This window comes from Cetorhinus maximus, chromosome 25 (assembly GCF_964194155.1).
Source record: "Cetorhinus maximus chromosome 25, sCetMax3.hap1.1, whole genome shotgun sequence".
Taxonomy (NCBI): Eukaryota; Metazoa; Chordata; class Chondrichthyes; order Lamniformes; family Cetorhinidae; genus Cetorhinus; species Cetorhinus maximus.
In genome coordinates this window covers 23,756,252-23,779,943 of record NC_135903.1, presented here as the reverse complement: position 1 = coordinate 23,779,943, position 23,692 = coordinate 23,756,252, and the positions used below count along the sequence as shown (strand labels likewise).

The 23,692-nt window shown below is 43.0% G+C and overlaps 1 long non-coding RNA gene across 1 annotated transcript in view; it reads right to left on the bottom strand.

Moving 5' to 3' along the window:
- Window positions 1-5,122: 5,122 nt before the first annotated feature.
- Window positions 5,123-23,692, bottom strand: part of LOC144667778 (uncharacterized) — a 50,477-nt gene continuing 31,907 nt past the window's right edge. The window contains exons 2-3 of the long non-coding RNA XR_013573374.1: window positions 5,538-5,606; window positions 5,123-5,162 (exon numbers count right to left, since the gene is read on the bottom strand). This is a non-coding gene — a long non-coding RNA (uncharacterized LOC144667778). The remainder of the gene's footprint in view (window positions 5,163-5,537; window positions 5,607-23,692) is intronic.

Here is a 23,692-nt window from a genome sequence, read left to right as displayed (position 1 = left end):
CCACCTGTTATAATCACAACCCTCCCTGGCCAAAACGTTCAGGGTCATCTCATGCCAACTAGCATGATCTAAGGTTGTTTACCATGTCGTACCTGTACTTAATCTGGCTGCCACATTGTTTGACCACTGCTGAACACGATGTTGTGGTTTTTATAATGATATATAAAGACACCAATTGCTCATAAGGCAAAGGTAAACCCATTGTGGGTTCATTTATTTAAAATGGCACTGTGTCTCCAAAGCTTTTCTTTACAGTCACCATGCTGCATTTTCAACGCGCCCTGATGCTGAGACTTCATTGTGGTCTGACCAAAATGTAGAGGTCCTTTTCATGCTATGTAGCATGATCCAAGACTGTTCACCATGCCATACCTGTATTTAATCTGGCTATCACCTATCTGACCACCGCTGATCACCATGTCATGTTATTATAATGATATAATACCTGGACTTATTTAATGTACAAGACACAAGACATCAACAACTCATAAGGGATTTTGTAAACACATTGTGGGTTCATTTATTAAGACTAGGCACATAAGAACAGTTATACATTGGTATAAGGCTTGAAGACATCAGAGCTGTGTGTGTGCTCTGCTCAAAGCAAAAGTGAAACTAATACTGGATCACATGACACATTTCCCTTCTACTGATGTCCTGCTGATATCCCTAAAGGCATATCACAACAAGGGTATATGTATGCTGAGCTCCAGGGTTGAGGTGAGAGTGACTGCCCTTCAAATAGAAGTATAAAGACAGTGAGAGTTTCTATAGATATTTAAAAAAGAAAAGTTAACAAAGTGAGCATTGGCCCTATGGAAAGTAAGTATGTGGAATTAATAATGGAAAATAAGGAGATGGCAGATGAATTGAATAGGTATTTTGGGCATTGGTCTTCTCTATAGAGGATATAGGTAACATCCCAGAAATAGCTGCAAATCCTGAATTGGAAGGAGGAAGTCAAGAAAATTACGATTGTTGGAACTGCGAGCTGACAAGTCCCCAGGTCCTAATGGATTGCATCCTAAGGTATTAAAAGGAGTGGCTAGTGAGATATTTGACGCACAGGTTTTGATTTTTCAAAATTCACCAGATTCAAAGTAGGTTCCATTGGATTGGAAAATAACAAATATAACTCCTTTATTCAAAAAGGGAGGGAGACAGGAAGCTGGAAGTTATAGGCCAGTTAGCTTGACACCTGTTATAAGAAAAATGTTAGGAGCTATTATTAAAGACATTATAATAGGGCAGAGTCAACATGGCTTTGTGATAGTGAAATCATGTTTAACCAATTTATTGGAGCTCTTTGAAGAAGTAACAGGTGCTGTGAATAAAGGAGGTGGATGTACTGTACTTAGATTTTCAGAAGGCGATAAGGTGCCACATCAAAGATTATTGTGGAAAATAAAAGATCATGGTTTAGGGAGTAACATATTGGCATGGATGGAAGATTGGCTAGCTGACAGGAAACAGAGAGGAGACATAATTGACTCATTTTCTGGTTGGCAGGATGTGATGAAGGGTGTGCCACAGGGATCAATGCTGGGGCCTCAACTCTTTACAATTTATATAAATGATTTGGATGAAGGGAACAAAGATATGGTTGCTAAATTTGCTGATGACAAGATAGGTAGGAAAGTAACTTGTGAAGAGGACATAAGGAGGCTACAAAAGGATGTAGGTAGGTTAGGTGAGTGGGCAAAGATCTGGCAAGTGGCGTATAATGTAGGAAAAGTGAAGTTGTCCATTTTGGCAGGACAAATGAAAAAGAGGCATATTATCTAAATGGTGAGAGATTGCAGAGCTCTGAGATGCATAAGGGTCTGGGTGTCCTAGTGCATGAATCATAAAAAGTTAGAATGCAGGTGCAGCAAGTAATTAGCAAAGCAAGTAGAATGTCATGATTTATTGCACGGGAAACGGAATACAAGAGTAGGGAGGTTATGCTTCAATTATAAAGGGCATTGGTAAGACCACATCTGGAGTACTGTGTATAATATTGTCTCCTTACTTAAGGAAAGATGTGAATGCATTTGAAGCAGTTCAGAAAAGGTTTACTAGATTAATACCTGGAATGGGTGGGTTGTTTTATGAAGAAAGACTGAACAGGCTAGGCTTTTATCAGCTGGAGTTTAGAAGAGTAAGAGACAACTATATACTTATATATACTCACATGTCAGACCCTGACAGCACTTGACAGGGTGAACATAGAATGTTTCCTCTTGTGGGAGAATCTAGAACTCGGGGTCACTGTTTCAAAATAAGGGGTCACCCATTTAAGACAGAGATGAGGAAAACATTTTTGGCCAGGATTTTGCGGCCTTTCCCGTCCAGCGGTCCCACCGAACTGAATGGAGATTTAAATAGCTCGCAGCGTCCACCAGACATGCCGCGGTGGGGCCGTAAAATCCTGGCCTTTGTCTTAGAGGGTTTTGAGACTTTGGAATTCCATTCCTAATAAGGTGGTTGAGGCAGAGCCCTTGAATATCTTCAAGGCAGAGGTAGATGGATTCTTGATAAGCAAGAGGGTGGAAGGTTATCAGGAGTAGGCCGGAATATGAGGTGATCAGCCATGATCTTACTCATTGGTGGAGCAGGCTCAAGGGCTGAGTGGCATCCTCCCACTCCTAGTTCATATGTTTGTATGCCATCACACCTGCATTTGACAGAGTGTGGCATCAAGGAGCCCTAGCAAAACCAGAATCAATGGGAATCAGGGGAAAAACTGTCCACTGGTTGGAGTCATAACACACACAAAGGAAGATGGTTGCGGTTGTTAGAGGTCAATCATCTCAGTTCCAGGACATCACTGCAGGAGTTCCTCAGGGTAGTGTCCACGGCCTAATCATCTTCAGTTGCTTCATCAATGACCTTCCTTCCAACAAAAGGTCACAAATGGGGATGTTCACTGATGATTGCACAATATTTAGCACCATTCACGACTCCTCAGATACTGAAGCAGTCCATGTCCAAATGCAGCAAGACCTGGGCCAGGATTTTATGGCCCCTCCTGCCCAGCGATATGTTACGGTCCTGCCGAACTGAATGGACATTTAAATAGCTCACCGCATCCGCAGTGGGGGGGGTGGGGGGGAAGAAACACCACGTTGGGGCTGTAAAATCTTGGCCCTGGACAATATCCAGGCTTGGGCTGAAAAGGGGCAAGTAACATTTGTGCCTAACAAGTGCCAAGCAATGACCATCTCCAACAAGAGAGAATCTAACCATCGCCCCTTGACATTCAATGGCATTATCATCACTGAATCTCCCACTATCAACACCCTGGGGTGTATCATTGACCAGAAACTGAACTGGACTAGCCAAATAAATACTGTAGCCACAAGAGCAGGTCAGAAGCTAGGAATCTTGTGGCGAGTAAGTCACCTCCTGACTCTCAAAGCCTGTTCACCATCTACAAGGCACAAGTCAGGGATGTGATGGAACACTCTCCACTTATCTGGATTGGTGCAACTCCAACAACACTCAAGAAGCTCAACACCATCCAGAACAAAGTAGCCCACTTATTCATTCATGGGATGTGGGCATTGCTGGGTAGGCTGGCATTTATTGTCCATCCCTAGTTGCCCTTGAGAAGGTAGTGGTGAACTGCCTTCTTGAACCGCTGCAGACCATGTAGTGTAGGTACATCCACAGTGCTGTTAGGAAGGGAGTTCCAGGATTTTGACCCAGCGACAGTGAAGGAATGGCGATATATTTCCAAGTCAGGATGGTGAGTGACTTGGAGGGGAACTTACAAGTGGTGGTGTTCCCATGTATCTGCTGCCCTTGTCCTTCTAGATGGTAGTGGTCGTGGGTTTGGAAGGTACTGTCTAAGGTGCCTTGGTGATTTAAGGCGAATGGCAAAAGAGCCAATAGCAATATCGTGAAAGGCTTTTTTATGTTGTGTGCGAATTCATATTCCCCAAGTCATCAATTTCAAAATCCTTAGCTACAAATTCCCCTCTATGCTCCTTTGTCCCATCTCTGTAGTTTAATGCAGTTCATATTGTGTTCTGATTCTGAAATGCTATTCATTTCTCATCCTATACCCTTCCACCCAGTATTAGTGACAGAACTTCAGCCAACGCACTTCTGCACTCTCTGGAACTTTCATATTATGGGTGGAATCTTACCCGCTTTAAAAATAATCGCTGGTTGGTGCCATTTGTTGGTCCCAACTCTGCACTTGCTGGCAGTGCACCAGCTGATGCGATCTTACAGAGGTGGCCACCTAATGGACCCCCTCAGCATCCGCCATCCAATCAAGGGTGGTGGGTGGGTTCCTGATGCTCCAGGCCTAAGCAGAAGTGGGCACTGCCACTCTAGGAGGGGGTGATGTGAGGATGCCTCCATCTTGAGGTGCCCTTTGAAGACGTTTCCTTTTTTTTTAACAGGGTGGTCTGCAGCTGCAGCGGTGGGCCCTCCAGTACATTCTGTTCCGGGGTGGGGAGGTAGGGTGTTAAATACAGAAGACCTCGTAGGACCCCCAGCTAGCCACTGGCAAGTCTCTCAAGGCACCTGCCAGTGGGGGGAGGAGGGGGGGCTGTCCACTGCCAGAAAATTCCCAGCAGCATACACACTCTTGGCCCACAATTGGGACTTACGTATTCAAGTTGGCTACCCACCAATGCTGAGTTTCCACTCCACCTTAGGTAAGATCAGCCAGAGGCGGGAACTCATTGGCCCACCAGCCCGATGCCCTCCAGTCCTGCCTTTCTCAGGACTCCACTTTCAATCTGCCTCGGCGGGATCGTAAAGATTCTGCCCTTTGTCTCCTCATTAACACAAATGTAAACGGTACCTCGAAGCTTTTTGGACCGCAGTCTACGTCACCTCTTTCCTCACCTCTCCCATAAAATATCCTTGGATGTGTCATTACCTGAAAGCAATTTTGTTGGGACTTCGGTACTTTTTACCAGTGCAAAAGGTCGACACGGGATGTCAGCAGACAATCTTTACAAAGTGCTTTACAAAGTCCAGCCTGGGGAATTCTCTGTCAGGTGCTTGTATTGTTTACAGCTCCGTCCCTGCGATGCGTGCGCGCGACCGTCCGTCCATCCCTGCGTCCGTCTGTCCATCAAATCCAAATCTTGCATCGTGTACGTCTGCTGCACATCAAAGTGCAGGTCACAATTGCACCCAGTAGCTCAAATGTTACGTCCCTAAAACAGCCATAAATCACAAATAAACAATTAGGGAGCCTTGCTAATGAACAAGTTGCATCATTAAAAAAGGATAAAAATGAGAAAGAAGGACAGTGATTTCCTGCTAGCTTCACTTAACCTTTTTCAAAGTATAACAACCAGGAGGTCAGTGCCTTCGGATCAACATCAGAAAGGAAGTAATTACGGCTTAAATTTTAAACCAATTAAAAATCATTTCAACACTATCCAGTTACTCCACTGCCAACATTCGCTTTATCCCTTATATCAAATGCCACAGGATTTCCACAACTGTAGGTGCATCGTAAACTATCATCAACCTGACAAATACATGGATACCATCACCGGAGCACCAGGGTTTGGGTGTTTGCTCACCTGTCACACAGCAGACACCTGGATGACCCCAATGCTGCCAGGCTATCAGTATGGGATATATTTCTCTCGCTACATAAAGGAAAATACATATTGATAATTAATATAGATATGTTAATAGGATTAGATGAAGAGGGTCAGGAGGAGGCTTGTGTGGACAATAAATGATAGACTAACTGGACTGCATTGCCCTTTTCTGTGCTGTAGACTGATTAGGGCCAAGTTTTACTTCACTCAAAGCCCATTCACTTATGCAAAAGTGAAATCAGGTCTCTGCAATACCTCTTTAACCTACCTTATTTGGTGTGACTCCAACCTCACAGCTTGGTAGGACCAAAGACGGGGCATGTGATTTACTACTCAGTGAACTTCGACCATTGGCTGGTTCATTGGGGTAAGGCAATAAGCAGAGAAACTTCACCCCAGGGAGCAGAGAGTTATCAGCCCAGGACTGACTCCAAGAAAGCGATTGCAGAAATGTTTTATTACTAGGAGGAAACGAAGAATCAGGAATAGGGCACTCGAGTCTGTTATGCCATTCAGTTCGATCATGGCTGACCTGCATCTTAACTCCATCTATCTGCCTTACTTTGGTAATCTTTAGTAGATTGCCTAACAAAAATCCATGAATCTCGATTATAAAATTTTCAATTTCAATATGACAACGTCAATGTATATGCCGTAATACAAGTAGTATACTGGGAATCCATCAAATCTAGAAGAATAATATAGATTACATAACAATGCAGATATGTTCACAGGAAGGTCAGAGGACCTGAATTCTGATTACTCAGGGGAGCCCCTCAGATCTCCTTGTAAAGCCCACAGAGTCTGTGGACCCCAGTTTGAAATCGTTCACGTTATACACATTACACACTTGTTTATAGGAGGACATTGCCGAGGGGAATATTATGAGAGATTTTGGATTCCCTGCCAGGAGTAATAAATCACTCATAGAATATAAGATGGAAATTAAAGCAGCATTTTCTTTTTTAAAGCATTATGCACATCCATAGATAATCAGGAAACATGATCATTTACAGCACTATAACTTTTAACAATTACAATAAACTTGATTACATGTTCCTGTTCCGTCTCAGATTTCACGATATTAAAAATGTTAGATTTTTTAGTTACTAATAGGAAATGCAATTTCACATTCAATGAGCAAATCTTCATAGTTACTGATTGGAAACTTGGCATCTGAACTGCTTCCCAGGACACAATTGCTATGAGTAGGTTGATATCAGTGCAGAAGCACAAAGAATTGACAGGACACCATTTGGTGTTGATTTTATTGGGAAACCAAGCAATCTGGTTTTAAATGTGGGTTAGCAGCTGTTAGTAATTTCAACAGGCGTAGCAAAAAGAGTTAATGTTTGAAAAGGCTTTATTTGGAGGGATAAAAAGTCTTATTTAAATCAATAGAAAATATTTGCTTGATTTTTGGCTCAAGGGCATGGTTATGGCCAAGATGCTATGACCAGCAACCAGCAATGTGCTATGACCAAATTAACCAGAGTCAAGTCACTGTTGAGATGCCTTGGCCTTATTTTATTCAAATTAATTTGCCCTGACAAGAAGATGGCAGATGAGATACTCAAAACGTGCCTTCAATTAAGGATGAATAAAGCTTCAGATAGTCAAAGGCCAAGCCAATTCAAATTTTGAAATTTTCGGTTGATCTGAGCCAAGCTGGAACCTATCTTAAAATTTGAGAGCATCAGCTCTGACTTGCCCCAGTCCTTCTCACTGCTCCTGAAAGTGTCAACTCCTGCTGGGTTAGCACCATAGGTGTTGAAAATCTCACCGAAATGGCCATTTCTTTGTATATATGTCGCAACAGTGAATCTTAACAAGCTATTAAACTGTGGAGCCCTCATAACTGAGCACAATTCTGCCTCATCAAACATCCACAAATGTGCACTTTCCTGCACAGGTCACTGGATAGTAATCAGGAGCAGGAGCTCCAGTTGATTTTTCCTCTCTCTAGTCCAGGGGCCTGGAATCAATTGTAGTGCCTTTATTACTGCTTTGGCTAAGATTAACTAACTCGATGCAGACTTAGGACTGATGGTGAAACACTGCACACGTCAATACAACAATGAAGATTGGACTCTGAAAGAAAAAAAATAATGAGATTGTGCCATATTCCATTAAAACAGTAAAATTCTCTCATTTTAGTTTGGAGCCTATGTCATCCCATATGACATCATAATTTAACCAAAAAAGAAAGCCGTATTACAGATTGTGGACAGATTCATTTTGATGTCAAGGTTGAGGAAGGATTATGTATAACTCAGTGATCTAAATATTGACCCATAGGTTTCAATAAGAAAAGGTTTCAATGCAGGGAAACAGAGGCATATTTAGGCAGTAACACTGTAGTCTTGCAAATCTGCGGTAACTGTTCATGTAAATCTAAAACATTTGGGCAGAATTTTCCCAACCAGGTTTCAGTGCATACAGAGTAGGAAAGTTCTGGAAAATGAGGTTGAGTTGGGATCCCAATGTCTTCCCGTCCTCTTCGAACTTTTCCTGGGGTGCGTCCTGAGTCCTGTGACAAACCCTGGTGGTCTGGCAGGAAGGTAATTAAAAAGACAATTAAGATCCTTTCTAACAATGATTTCCTTCTGTCCCAACAGTGTACAGCTTCCACTCTGTGTGGAGGTGTCAGCTGTGGCTCAGTTCATAGCACCCTTGCCTTTGAATAAGAGGGTTGTGGGTTCATGTCCCACTCCCGGAAACCAAGAACTGTGATTGTACTCGAAAAGAGTTGCAATCTGTGACTGTTGATAACTCGAAAGAGTTTCCACTCTGTGTCTGCCTCTCACCAGAGTCACTGAAGTGAGTGCATCTTAGGAAGAACTTCTTTTGTGAAACTGACAGGCTGGGAAGGCTTTGATCAGTGAAGTTGAAGAGCTCCAGGCATGGCTAGGTTACAGGCTGCTAGTCAAGCACTCGTTCTCTCAGATTGTTCTAGCACTGCTTGATAGTCGATTACAAGCCTTTTGGAAGGCATTTCAGCTGTTTAGAACATCACTCGCCTTCAGTTACACTTCCTTATTGCCAGACTTCACAATGGCATGGGAGCAGCTTATGCAGCTACATCTTCCACTTCCACTGACGGACAAGAGCAGAAGTCACGCCACCAACAGCTCCAGCAGCAAAAGGAGCAACTCTAGCAGCAGCATCAACTGTCTTTGCCTCAACTGCACGCTCTTCCACAGAGCAGATGGAGTGGATGCCAAGATCCAACTGAAAGGAAATAAGAGCCCCCCCCCCACCCCCCAATCACAAAGTCATCATGCAGAGGATCAGCTCTCTTGACATGGCTGTGCACTAGTACCTTAGGGGGCTCAGACTATCATGGCAGGTCGCATGTTGGCATTTGCAGTCTCTTGGAAGAAGTTCTCCTTCCCAGTAGAGTAGCAGGGTACACATTGGCAGTGAATTTCAAAGTGGGTCTCGTTTTGATGAGATTAAAACAATGCTTGGGTGCAAAATGAAATTGGCAAAATGAAGGAAATATTGGAAGCAGTTTCAGCTCTAGCTTTTGGAATGCACCCACAGAGGAATTTCCAGGCCCCAAAAATCAACACAAAAAGTATGAGGTGGACAATATTCTAAATATAAATTATTGGATTGCAATATATTAAAGGTATGTCAATATCACTATAAATGGCCACTGTAGCAAATATTCATTCTTACCAAAGAGATCAATATGATTATGCAAGCATAACAGCATTAAACCATTGAATTGAAATGCTCACTTCAAATTACAATTGATAACAATGTAAAAGACCTTTGCTAGTCTCTATTTCATCACTGTTCAATTTTGTTCTCCAAGAACCTTTCCCTTATGCTCCTTCAAATTCTATTCCTTCCCCTCCTGCTCTATGTCAATGGAACAGGAGTAGGCCATTCAGTCCCTCAAGTCTATTCCACCATTCTATTATTACCATGGCTGATCCCCACCCCACCTCCATTTAGCCACCCTTCTGCTAAATTTGTGCTGTACTCCCTCCAAGGTCAATACATCTTTCCTGAGGTACGGTGCCCAAATCTGAATGCCGTACTCCAGATGGGTTCTGACCATATCTTTGTACAACTGAAGCATAATTTATTTTCTTCGAATTCGAACCCCATTGGTGATAAAGGCCAAGGTTCCATTCACCTTTTTGATTATGTTTTTTATTTGTGCACTGGTTATTATGGATTTCGGTACATAGATGCCAATATTTAACAGCCCTTGGCCTCTCCCACAAAGGAAATATTTTGAGTTGTCTTTCTCAGACCGAAAGCAGATGACATCATGCTTCCTTACATCAAATTTCAATTGCCATAGGCTTTTTCACTCACTTGGTGTCCCGTTGTAATTTCCTGCTCTTATTCACACAACCTACGATGGGGGTTAGATTGGGCCGAGTAGCACCTGTGTTCAGTTTCTAACCTTTTCCTTTCCCAGCCTAGAAACTTTTCCCTCCAAAACTCACTTTCACAATGTGAGTTTTCCAGGAAACTTCTCCCTTTAGTTAAAGCTAGACAGATTTTCCAGCCTTCTTTTAATTTGGTCTTTCCAATCCAAACATGACCTCCCAACCATGTTCTTGTGCATTGAATGATTGTGACTTTCAGCCTTTAGCTGTTCTCTCTTTCTCCCAGACTCTAGCAAAATTAACTTATCTATGAGCTTTCAAGATACCTTAGAAACCCTTCCCCTCTTAAAGCCCATTTCCATGGCAATGTGAATCACATAGGCCTTGGATCCAGGTAGAAATGATAATTAGCTATCTTTGAGAACATAAAGCTCTTTCATCTTGGCACTAAATGGATGGTTTAAAGCATAATTTATTACAACCTGACATTCTCAACACTTTTCTGGGACTTTGGAGACTCACAATCTATCTACTGTTAGCACACAAGCTGCTGCCATTGTCTTTAATTGTAAGTACCTTGCACTTGCTTCCCAGCAAAACTTTAATCCCTAGCAATTAAACTGCCCAGGCTTGATGTGAGGCAGACTTCAGGACAGCTCATATGACCACCTTAATTTTACCTTATTGTTAATTTGCTGCAAGCACCTTAAATTAAAGACACTGGCCAGAATTTTCTAGCCCCTTATGCTGGTGGGTTCTTCCAGTGCCACCGATGTGAATGCAGATTTCAATGGCTCACCGGCCCACCGGGAACATGCTGTGGTGGAGGGTGGGGTGGTGGTAGGGGTGGTGATTTGGGGGGGCGGGGGTGCAGGGGGGCTGGAAAGTTCCGGCCATTGTTTCAAAACATCTTATAAACCTCACAACTGTAACAATTATAGATTACCCAACAGTAGGAAGGAATTAAAGGATGAGATTTGTAGATAAATTAATCAATCATGCATCAATAATCAAGCTAAAATTGCAGATTTTATCCAAAATAAATTGCTTGAGGGGAAATGTTTTTAGGTAGCTGGGAGGATTTTTCAATGTGCTTAGGACTATTATCTCAGTAAAGATATTGCTATCCTAAATAGGAAGGAAGCAATACTTGACCTGGTCTGGGAGCAGAAGCCAAAAGTAAGGAAACAATTCAACTAGGTCCAGGTTAAAAATAGAATAGGGGAATAGAATAGAGTTTTGAAAAAGTAAATTATAGCAAAATAAAAAGCAACCATTCCAAGATTAAATGGAAGGCAAGATTGGCAAAGAGTCATATGAACTATATAGGTAAGGGCAGGATTTTCAGGTCGTCAGGTGGGTATGGTGGGCGGGCCCAGGGAGGGCCGGGAAAAGGTCAACCACCCGTAATTGGCCCTTGACTGCGATTTCACACTGGCAGGCCAACTAACGGGCAGCCAGCATGAAAGGCGCGCTGAGAAGCTCAGCACTGCCGGGGTGGGGGCGGGAGGTGTGCGGGTGCTAGAGTCTGCGCATGCGCAGGGGAGCGCGCGCACTGAAAGCTCCCTGAAGGCAGGGAGCTGAAGAACATTAAAATCAAAAATAAAGACTCCAAAAATGTGAAAAACATGTCCCCACATAAGACTCATTCACATGAAACGTAAATGCAATAAAAATTATGTCAAAAAATTGTTTTTTAAAATTAATGTTGGAAACCTCATCTCACCCGTGGATGAGGTTTCCTAAAAAATCCAAAGACCACCTGGCCTATTCGCCCACCCGGTCAGTGAAAATAGCTTTAACTTAATTGATTAAAGGCCTTAATAGGCCTCTTAATTGTCGGCAGGCGTGCTGCTGACTCTTGCGCGTGTCCTCCGACCGAAATATCACGCGAGTGTGCGTTAACATCGGGGCGCTCGCCCGTCATCGTGCGCTATTTTACACCCGATTGGGTTGGGCATATGCCCGCCTGCAAGACGTAAAAGCCTGCCCTAAGAAACAGAAAGTGTGCAAGTCAAATATTTTCCAATAAACAATTAAGGGAATGCGTCGAAGGTTGTGCTTCCATGGATGACTGGGAGAATAGACCAAAGTTAAATGTAAAAAAAAATTAAGCAGTTAACATACATGCAGATAATAAAAGTGAAAAGCAGGACAGTATTAAACCTAGGGAGATTAGAAAGTTTAAGAGGGAATGTTAGGTAAAACTATCCAAAAACGGCTTTTGTAGTCATATTAGTAAGAGCTTAAAAGGAAAATATTGCAGATGCTGGAAATCTGATAGAAAACTAGAAAAAGCTGGAAAAACCCAGCAGGTCTGGCAACATCTGTGGAGAGAGAAACAGAGTTAATGTTTCGAGTCCGTATGATTCTTCTTTAGCCCTGAAGTACATATGCAGATGTATCACAATGAGGTTCCCAAATTCCGATGGCGGGAGACATGACCCGCCATCGATGGACTGAGTGGACGATCGGAAGCTAGCTTCACGACGTTGTGAAACCGATTTTGGCCTTCTCACCATACTGTCTGCTCATGCCGCCGTACACACCCGACACCAGCGGGGATGAAAAATTCCGCCCATAGAGTCACCAACAGTGATTCCTGGAGCTTTCTGTTTAAGGACAAAATATATGAAACAATTTATTCCAACTTTAGGTGAACAAATCACTGGGAACTGATAGTTAACATTGAGGGTCCTGTGGGATGCTAGGGAAGAAATAGAAAAGACTCTGACTATAAATGAGCAAAATTCCATGCAAAGGACAATTTGTGCCGTCAGACTGGAAAACACAACGCCCTTCTTCCAAAAAGAAGACAGTGGTAAGCCAAGAAGTTATAGGCAACTAGTCTTATTTCAGTTGGTGGCTCACTACCATAACCTATAAAATGAACTGAAATTACTAAGCACTTAGAGAAACATGGACCAGAATGTTTCCCTCATCGGGCGTGCTCGGCGGGAGCGGGCAGGGGTGGTCGGGCAGCCAACTGGCACCTGTGATCAGCTCTGCTCTGCAATTTCACGCGGGCGGGCCAATTAAGGCCAGCCCTGCATGGATCACGAGTGGCAGCGCTGAGCGCTACCTGTGCGGGCAGGGGGAGGAGGGAGATCTGGGCCTTGTGTGCAGTTCGCGCATGCGTGCGAAAGAGCGCCTCAATCTCCCTGGGGCATGGAGCTGCCTCAGGGAGATTGAAGCGCTTTTAAAAAAAATTATTAAAGACAATAACATTTTAACGAAACATGATCCCTCATGTGGCTGTGTCACACGAGATGGGACATGTTTTTAATGTCAAAAGAAAGTTTTAATTTAATTTGTGTTAGCTTTAGGAAACCTCATCCCGCTTGTGGATGAGGTTTCCTAAAAAATGTAAAGGCCGCTTGGCCTTTTCGCCTGCCCGCCGACCGTTAGGTTGGACAGGCAGCGTAAATTTGAAGTTAATTAGCTTGCTAATGGCCTTAATAGGCCTTTCAATTATCGGCGGGCGCGTAGCTGCCTCTGAACAAAATAGCGCGTGATGACGTCGGGACGCACGCCCGACGTCATCGCGCATCATATTATGCTCATGCATGTCGGACACGCGCCCGCATGCCAAACGTAAAATTCTGGCCATGAATTAACAAAGATCAATCAGCACAGGTTTCTAAAGGATAGGTTACCTCTGACTAACCTAGTAGAATTCTGAGAAAAAAATAACAAACAAATGTAATTCTGTTCATTTTCTTAAATTGCTGTATTAAAAGTAACCTAAATTTTTCAATTGAACTGTTTTTTAACGCAGTGAGCATTGAATAAATTGGACTTTAAAATACGTTGATGCAACGAAAGAAGCTGTTACATTTCATCCCTCCAAATTTCAGCAGAAGGAATATTAAGCTCACAAAGGCGTGCATGGAAATGCACAACATCCTGGATAAGTGAGCTGGGGCATATACAGCGGTTTAAATATATCTTCCTTTAATCTACACCATCAATAAGCTTCATGCAAACCATAACAGTTATTCTCCAGGGTCATACATTATCATGTCCATCTGGTAGTGTGTGTCACAGGCAGAGACTAGGTTTATTCCATTCAGTCGGTTACTAAGTGAAAAAAGTAATAGCGATTTTGAAATGAAACAAATCTCGAAGAATTATAAAAACAAGAGATTTGAATGATTCCCCTGTGTTTGAAATGGACTCCTTCAGGAAGACTTTGACCTATGATATTGCAGTATAGTGATTGTTCCTCTGCAACGTTTAATATTACAGTATGAGAATTTCACAAGAAGAATGGTAAACTTCCATTTTAATATCATCATGCCACATACAAACACTGAAATATGCAATAAAAGTTAACAGAACTCAAGAAAATGTTTATTCATATTTTGTCACAACATCCTTTCAGTTACCTTATATTGTGATATCTAAAGTATCAACCTACAACTGCATAGTTTTGTATAGCAAGTTAGGTGTCCAAACATTGACAGAGTGTATGTTCTATTTAGATTTGAGCTGCATGTTGAATCCTTAACAGGGAACTCACGAACCTGATGACATAATTATTCCTACATTATGTCTTTAGGGAAATACATTGAATTTAAAATGCGTGAAGAAGGGAAGGATTTCTCAACAGTTCCCTATTTGGGCGACATCAAAAACAAAGTTGTTCAGCACTGCAAAGCCAACTTTGCATTATATACCTTTATTTTGAAATAATATCACCAAAATATGAGTGATTAGATAGCAGATTATGGGCAAATCAGGGCTGAATATTTGGGCACCCCCGAGGTCAGGGAAGGAGGTGGATGGGCCTGAAAATACCCGGCCGTCATGCTGTTTTCCTGACCATGTTCCTGGTGTTGGCCATTTTGTCCAAGGCGGGTCCCAGGCTGGCAGTGCTACCGGCCCCACAAAGTGGTGGGAAATTAGACTCATTAAGAGCCTTGTTAACCATAGTTAAAGGAGAATAAGTGGGGTTTTCTAATCAGCCTCTAGTTTTCAAAAGCATTGTGGGGGACAGTTTAACTGCCTGGAGGTGGGCCCCCAACAGTATGCCGGAGTGGGGGAGGGGGGAAAGGGCAGAAGGGGGGCAGCACTCTAGGAAGGCCTAGAGGCGCTCTCCAACTGCCTTGATGTGGGTACAGTCAAAGGCTGCCCTTTAGAGATCGCCCACTATCCCCACAGTCTTCGCTTGGCTGCTTTTTCTCTTCTTTACTTACAGCTTTTAAGGAGTTGGGGAGAGGGTACTTCAATGTTGAAGCGCCCTCTCAGTTATTTGCCCTTTACTGCAGCCTGCTGCTTCTCTCAAGCTGGAAGGCCTCTGATTGACCCTCTAGCTTCTAGGGCCTGCCCGCGACTGTTAATTGAACAGGGAACCTGTCTCCATTGCCAACAAGGGGGCGTCTCCATGAAAATCCCAAACAGTCATTGTTTCCCTTTGAGGAGCTGGTGCAGTTCAAGACCTGGAAACAGCCCTGACTTCTGTTTCCCACCCCAGAGGGAAAATTCAGCCCCAGGTGCTTGAATGGGATGAATTTTTACACCTTGGCCCACAATTTGAAAACTTGGACTCCAGTATTAATCTCCTGTAGCCCATTTAGCCTGATCTGTACTCAACCTTACAGTAGCACAATTCAGTCCAGCATATTATCCAATAACATTGTTGGGCCTGAAATTCTGAGTCCCATGGTCTGCCCTGAATTTCATATGTTCGGGCAGGACCTGCACTTGCCCAATGAGCCCAATACTAACTTCATCAGAAATCTCACAGTCAGTGAATTAGAATGCTGTTGTGTGGGACAAAGACGCAAATTCTGCCCAGTCATAGGTCATTTATACTGAGAAACCTGGAAGATATGTGGTCACAAAGTACTGGATTAAGCAATTTAAGGCTGTGTCTGTCATTTTTCAAGATGAACTGTCATTAAAGCAGAAATGGTAACCCCCTATCAACATCTTGGGGGTTACCATTAGCCAGAAACTGAACTAGACCAGCCATATAAATACTGTTGCTACAAGAGCAGGTCAGAAGCTGTGAATTCTGGAGGGAGTAACTCACCTCCTGACTCCCCAAAGCCAGTGCATCATCTACAAGGCACAAGTCAGTAGTGTGATGGAATACTCTCCACTTGCCTGGATGAGTGCAGCTCCAACTGCACTCAAAAAGCTTGACATCATCCAGGACAAAGCAGCCCGTTTGATTGGCAGCTGATCCACTAGCTTAAACACTCACTCCCTCCACCACCCACATACATTGGCATCAGCATGTGCCATCTACAAGATGCACTACAGCAACTCACCAAAGTTCCTCAAACAGCCCCTTCTAAACCTGTGACCTCTACCACCTAGAAGGACAGTGGCAGCAGATGCATGGAAATACCACCACCTACAAGTTCCCCTCCAAGCCACACACCATCCTGATTTGGAACTACATCATCATTCCTTCACTGTTGCTGGGTCAAAATCCTGGAACTCCCTCCCTAACAGCATTCTGGGTGTACCTACACCACATTGACTGCAGCGATTCAAGAAGGCGGCTCACCACCACCTTCTCAAGGGCATTAGGAATAGGCAATATAAATGCTGGCCTAGCCAGCCATGCCCATGTCCCAAGAAAGAATTTTTAAAATGCAGGCAGTAAGATGAATGCATGTTTCTAAGAGGAACAAGTAAGAAAAGAGCCTCAAACCTCTCAGCAAGTAATGCCAATAATTTTCTAATAGAAAGTAAACACGGGAGTGCTGGAATAAGGAGGTGAGAACAAGTCATACACAACTCAGGATCACCCGGTAAGAGATGGTACAGGCAGTGACTACCTAACTTCCAGGAGGCTCCTCCAGTGCAGGAAGAAATTCAATGATCTTACAATGTCAGCAAAGATAAATGTGATTGCAACAGATTACTATTCATTGATATTTTAAATTTTATAAACAACAGAACAATATTAGCTCAAAAAGTACAATAACCAACTTAAGTATGTATATATAAGTGAATTAACTGAACTGTATTGAATCCTCCACATGGAACAATTACATTATACCCTTGGAGAATGCTGCATACCCTTTGAAGAAACATTTTTTCTATAGGGATCCCATAAGACAATTGATACAAATTCTCCAGTAGTTGTCAAAAAAACTCATCCATGATTTAAAGTAGCAATCATTATGTTATCATAAAGGAGAAGATTGCACATAAATTATGGGAAGTCCAAGCTATTGTTATGTCAATAAGGCATGAAACAAAATCCAAAACTGTATATATATAAACATTTTTTGTTGTTGCTATTTTTAAAATGAACTTTCTGCTGAACCAAAAAGATGGCTGCTACAAGTCACATGACCAAATGATTGGCCCTTTGTTCTGGAAGCTACCAACAGGAATCACAAGAACAAAAGAATCCTCTTTACATCATCATGGAATCTCACAACCAATTGTAAGGACATTATAATCACAAAGCCAGGGGACTCGCAGATCGAAAATTGTTATTCCTGCAGAGGTGTTAACAGACCCATCTCACATCTGGGACCAGGTCTATTTCAAAGAGGAGCCATTGAGGGGACAATGGATGTAATTTACATCTTGATAAGCTTACCTCTCTAGCGGAGTCAGGGGGTCTGTCTAGACAATAGCTTCCAAACATGAATCTCAATATAGATGGTAATTCTTTCAAAAGTTAACGGCTGGGACATTATCACTTCTGAAACCAAAGACATTCCCAGACAATAGATAAACATCCCTTCTGACATCGTTGTGGAGAAAGAAAGGCACTTGACTTGAGTGACCATTTTGAAATCTCTATATTTCTTTGAAAACTGAGAAACCCTCAGACTGCTGCTTTAACACCATTCCAGCTGACCATGCAGTTGGCCACCATTTCTCAACTCCTCAAAGACTGTTTGACTTTGAAGTCCTCTGATCATCACCTGCCAAGCAGTCCAAACGTAGAAAGCCCACTGTGCTGCAGCATCATTTGTTTCCAGGACTTTTGCGTTGTTGTCTCCAATCAGAAACTTGTCTGGACTGAGCCCCGCCATGAAGGAAACGCCCTCTTGACTTTGACTTCTCGGACTTTGAGAGTGAGCGTGTGTGCACTGTGTATGTGTGAAGTTGCAAACAATTCCACCTCAGGTTTAAATGTGAACCAACTAACATTCTGAGTTAATTGTAACATGAGTTTGCTGCGAGTTATTGGTAAATTGAAATCATACAAACTGAGGGTTTGGGGAAACACGCCACAGCCTACTTTAAAAATAATTCAAAAACACTTCTGCTTATGGACAGACAGGGAGAGGATAAAGAAGTTCAGCTTCTCTCCCTTCTGCCGTAACACTATCAAAGGAATAACAAGAGATATGTGGCCATTATAATTCCAGCAGAAGAAGGAATCAGTTGAGATACTGGAATCCCACTCAGCTGCGTCAGTGAAGAAAACAGACAGGAGGGATGGCATGGACATCCTCCACCCAGAGTTGACAATGCACACTAACATTCAAACAATCCAAGCTGATTTCCATTTTCTGATATTCATACTCTGGGAAGACACTTCCATAAGCACTAATGTAAGAAAACAACAGCCAGCATCAAACCATTTCATTTCTCCATTGTGAAGTGGAAGCAGATAAGAAGGAGCAGAGAGATAACATAATCCAATGATGAAGCCCTCAACAGAATGGATGACCAGCAAGAATTCCCACACCATTTACCTTTTTACATGCAACAAGAAGGAAGCCAGAGGTAGTGGAAGTGGACAAAGTTGTTCCAGTGGTGGCTAAGGGAATGTCAGCCTCAGGAGAAGAAAATTTGAGCAATGATCTCAGGATCCTGCTACAAAAAGATTGTATTCAAGCATTGAAAGCACCACAAAGCTTCGCTCAAAATGTATAGCAGTTGACAAGCGTTGCTGGCAGAGTCCAATGCTTTCCTATATGGCAATGTCAGAGTGGGTTTCTCAACAATGCTTGGACCAAGTGACAGATACGAACATACAAGCATACACATTAGCAGCAGGAGTAGGCCACTCGGCCCCTCAAGCCTTCTCCACCAATCAATAATATCATGGCTGATCTGATTGTAACCTCAACCCCACCTACCCCCGATAACTTTTCACCCCCTTGCTTATCAAGAATCTATCTAGCTCTGCCTTAAAAAAATATTCAAAGGCTCTGCTTCCACCACCTTTTGAGGAAGAGTTCCAAAGACTCACGATCCTCTGAGAGAAAAGTATTCTCCTCGTCTCTGTCTTAAATGGGTGACCCATTATTTTTAAACAGTGACCCCTATTTCCAGATTGTCCCAGAAGAGGAAACATCCTTTCCACATGCACCCTGTCAATACCCCTCAGGACCTTACATGTTTCAATCTTTCCTCATGAGACAACCTGCCCATTCAGGTAGTAGTTTAGTAAACTTTCTCTAGTGTAATGATGTAATAATCTTTGCTTATGTTCCACACACCTACACCTTGCAGACTTGGCTCATCAGATCCGAAGTACAAGTTTTGTCTGGTCACAGGTCGGTGGCAATCAATATCCTGATTCTATGGCCAGTGGGAAGGCTGGATATGGCTATGACTTCCCTCAGGACAGTAAAATTAGAGAGTTCTTTGTTCACTTCCTTCAGATGTCTTCAGAGGAGGAAGAAAGCAAGAATCTATCCAGGACACCATTTACTCTCAAGGGATACCTGAAGTAGGCAAAGCAATTTAGGAAGGACATTTTTCATGTTTACTATGTAAAGGGTTCATTTCACAAAGATGAAATAAGAGAGCCAGAGTTTTCAACCAGAAAATTACTATCATCCTTGATAAAACAAATCTGAAATTTAAAAAGAATGTTATTAAATCATTAAGAAAATTTTAAGCAGATTACACGTCTGTGGCACACCTGTAGAAAAATGTTCACATTCGCCCAGCACATCGCTTTGCCAAGAACATTGAATTTCAGTTCCAAATTTTAAATGGAAAAAAATAACAGGCAATCTCACAACACGGCTTCCCTCCTTTATTTTTCTTTAATAGGCAGCCTTAATCCAACTGGAGATTTGCAGGCCCATGTTTTTGAGGGCTTATGATACATAAAATTATTTATATTTATGAGAGTAGTTGATGGGGAGAGAGCTGCACATTTGACATCTCCTGTACACCATTTGTGTAAAAGTACTTCAGACTCTTTTACACGAACCTTTCCACATTTTTATCGGCTACGGCAGAGATCTGCATTAATCTGCCTCCGGGAGTTTTTTGTGCTAAATTACTTGAATACCACTGGCACTGAATTTAAATATGTTAAATTCAGTCCTTAACGCCTAGCCCAGAAAATGGGTGAGGCAAGGTAAAGTGGAAGGTGTCAACTCCTTATAACCATCAAACTTCAAACAGGCCCAGACTTTAGCAGAAATTCCTTGAAAGATCCTATCTGTACTGCTCCATTACTTAGAGTAGGAGCCATATAGAAAATAATTGTACAGGAGGCCTGTGCCAATTAGGAAAAATATTTAGACTCACCCTATTGCATTCTCATACGCAGGCCTCACAGCCACCCTCCACAAATGTTGTCCTTCCCTTCCAGCCACACAAGGCATTTCTAACACTCATAACTCTCTGCTTTCTCTTCTTTCAGGAGAAGAGAGCACACAATCTTGGGGAAATGCAGGAACCCAGGTGGAGCTGGGAGGCAGGGGTGGTGACAATCCAGTGACAGGCACCTTTTGGCACTAGCAATGCTTACCCATCTGGCCCACTGGGGACAGGGTCTTGTTCCAGAATGCTGCAGGCTCAGTAATGATCTGCTGTGAATATCTGAGACTCTGACACACTGGCACTCACACATCTCAAGAGAGCTGATTCTCATGCTGAAGGCCCTTTGTTAGGGGGGAATTTTGCCTCCTTGGAGCTAAATCTCTGTGTCCATCCCCTCTGTCCTGTAGACCAGTATGTGGCTGAAGAGAAGGCAACTGGTGCTGCTGCTTATTTTGGTGGTAGTGTCAATGTTTCTTTGGTTCTTTATCAGAGGTGCAAGGTGGAATTGCATAAGCTGCTCCCATGTCAAGGTGAAGGCTGGCAGCAGGAAAGTGCAGTAGAAGGTGTGTGACATGCAAGACAGATGAAGTGACTTCAGCAGCCTCTCACCTGGCCATGGCTGGAGCTCTTCAGTTTCATAACTGATCAAAGGCTTCCCAGCCTGTCAGTTTCACTGAAGAAGCTCTTCCCATTGTGTACTTGCCTGCTTGACCTTGCTGAGCACTGATAGCTCAGCAAATAAGACTGCTAATTGCTAAAAGCCACAGTGAAGGGTTAACTTGAAATGAAGGATTACCTTGCTGATAATCCCAAAGTGGGGTTCCCCATTTACCTTCAAGTCCGCGAAGGTGAAACCGGAAAGGCGGCAGGTGATGTCCAAATCCCAGCAACATGACATCGCTTTTAGGGGATTTAACTCCCCTCACACACATCCAAGCCTGCCTCCCTGGGGCAGATAAAACTCCCCCCATTCACTTACACAGAGTTAAAAATCGGGCCCTGAAACCCCACTAATTCTCAGCAGGTGAACTTTGCTGCTTTGAATTTGTTAGAAGAGTACATTATGGTAATCGAGTGTTACAGGGAACAAACCCACCCCGACATCTATCCTGCCCACAAAGCTCATCTTCTACCAAAAGATTAAGAATGACATTGACTGTTATCAAAAGGTCCATCGGCGTAAACAGCTAATCCTCTAGTTGAAGGAGGAAAGCATTGAGGGAGGTGGATGACAGAAATGTGAACATAATTGAGAGCAAAGCAATTCTACAAAAGATAACAATGTTCCATTGTGAAATCAGTAAAAACCATTAGCTAGTGGCTACCAAATATTAAACATCACTTGTGATTCAGGTCATGCTTCTGTACATCATTTTTTGGGGTCTTTCATGTCATCAAACTAAATTGGTTTTTGCAGCACATTTTTCATTCATGGGAGACTGAAGCAAAATAGTGAGTCTCTAGGTTTTTGAGCTGGAAGCATAAATCTATGTTTGGCAAGGAACTTCAAGGAAGGAGGAGGTTCTGAACATGAAAGAAAACCATTTCCTCTGGATTCCTCATCTGGTGGAATTTGGCCTCCAGGCCTGTCTAATTATCTGGTGCTGCTGTTTTAATAGTAAGGGCCGCAGTCTGTAGATGAGGCAGAAGAATAAGGCCGTAGCTGTACAAATAAAGTCCCAAGGATTAAGGAAAAAATTTACATACCAAATGTTCTTGTATGTTTACTCTGTTAGCTTATAACTAAATATAACCTATTTTGCTTTAGCCATAAACATGTTCTACTTAAAAATAAGTTTGTTCTGTGCTTTTTTTTTAAAGGTTAGCCCACACTTTATTTCTGTTAAAAGTAAGTTAAGTCCTTTCTAAGCAAGCATCTTATTGCTGTCACCGTGGGCTGAATTTTCACCAAACTGGGAAGAGTCAGCAGCCCTTTAAAAATGGCGGGTGAGTCCAGATTCCGGGATTCCCAATCCCATTCCCAGGGTTTCCGGTTTTCGGGCAGAGTTTTCAACTCTTAGCCCCTGCCAAAGCAATGGGGCCAGTAGCGGGTCGGGAACCCAAATGGTGAAAGAATGGGCCTTGCCTTGGTTGCTTAACTGAGCCATGGCATCAGCATCCCACTTTGGGTGCCCCAACCAATCAGAGAAGTTGCGTGGGACCATGTGCTGGATGTTTCAAAGGATTTCTAGTTAATGGGGCTGTGGCAGGGATCAGAAATGCTCAATTAAGCATGGATCTTTGCGACTGCAGCATAGGAATGGAGAGGAGACCTGGGTTGGCTGCTCTCTAAGCATCTCATTCTTATCAGGAGGTCTCTCTTCAGGATGAGAGGGACTTCACTGAAGTGAACTTTCCCAAGGACAGGAGGAAGAGAACAGCCTCTGCAAACAAGCGGGTGTGCATGGAAGTGGCCGAGGAAATCAGAAGCTGGATGTGGTCCTTTCAACTTTTACAGGTGCGGGCTGGTTTGTGTCACAAACCCGCGCCCTGCATTCCCTAACTGTCTGGCTCCATTGCGGGGACCGGCATTTCCTAGTCCCCTGCAATTTTCATGGAGTCAGCCCAGCTTTTCAAAGAGTCGTGGTTCATGACACCTCAGATATGTCGTAAACTATTGTCTGTATGATGGAACCTTTTGAAAGGTAAGTTCAAAAGGTCCTCCTCATGCTCCCCATGCCAAGATAAGGCCCTCCAACTCCCACCCCCACCCCCCAATGGTCCCTCATGCTCCTATGCTAAGGTATGCCCCCTCACCCATCCCCCATGGCCTTCATGCCCCCATCCCCCCAAGCCAAGCTATGGCACTTCCATACCCACTAACTCACTATATATTGTATAGAAGCAATGAATCCTATAGTGATAGTAGGATATATAATAAACACTTTTAAAAAGTCATTCATTGATAACTTTCCACTTTCATACAAAAATTCCTTTTACTGCAGCCCAATAAAAATACCAATCATCCAGACCCTTTAAAGTATCATAGCTGAAACTGCAAGCACTTGAAACCTCTTTATCATGTGTAAATAAACATTGTGAAATTGACAGCATATGTCAGAGAGCCAGAGCTGTCACTCAAGCAATGTTTTCCCTGGGGCTCAGTTGCCCCAACTGGAAAGTGGATTTCTGGGCTCTCAACCAAGCCTCATTATGCATTCTTGAAGCATCCATTGTTCTTATACTGTGTATAGGAATGGGTACAGAAGAGCTATAGCTCAGAATAATGGCATGAGAAGCCGTTGGGGTTGTTTGGGGGCATAGCTTGGCATGGGGGCAGGAGGG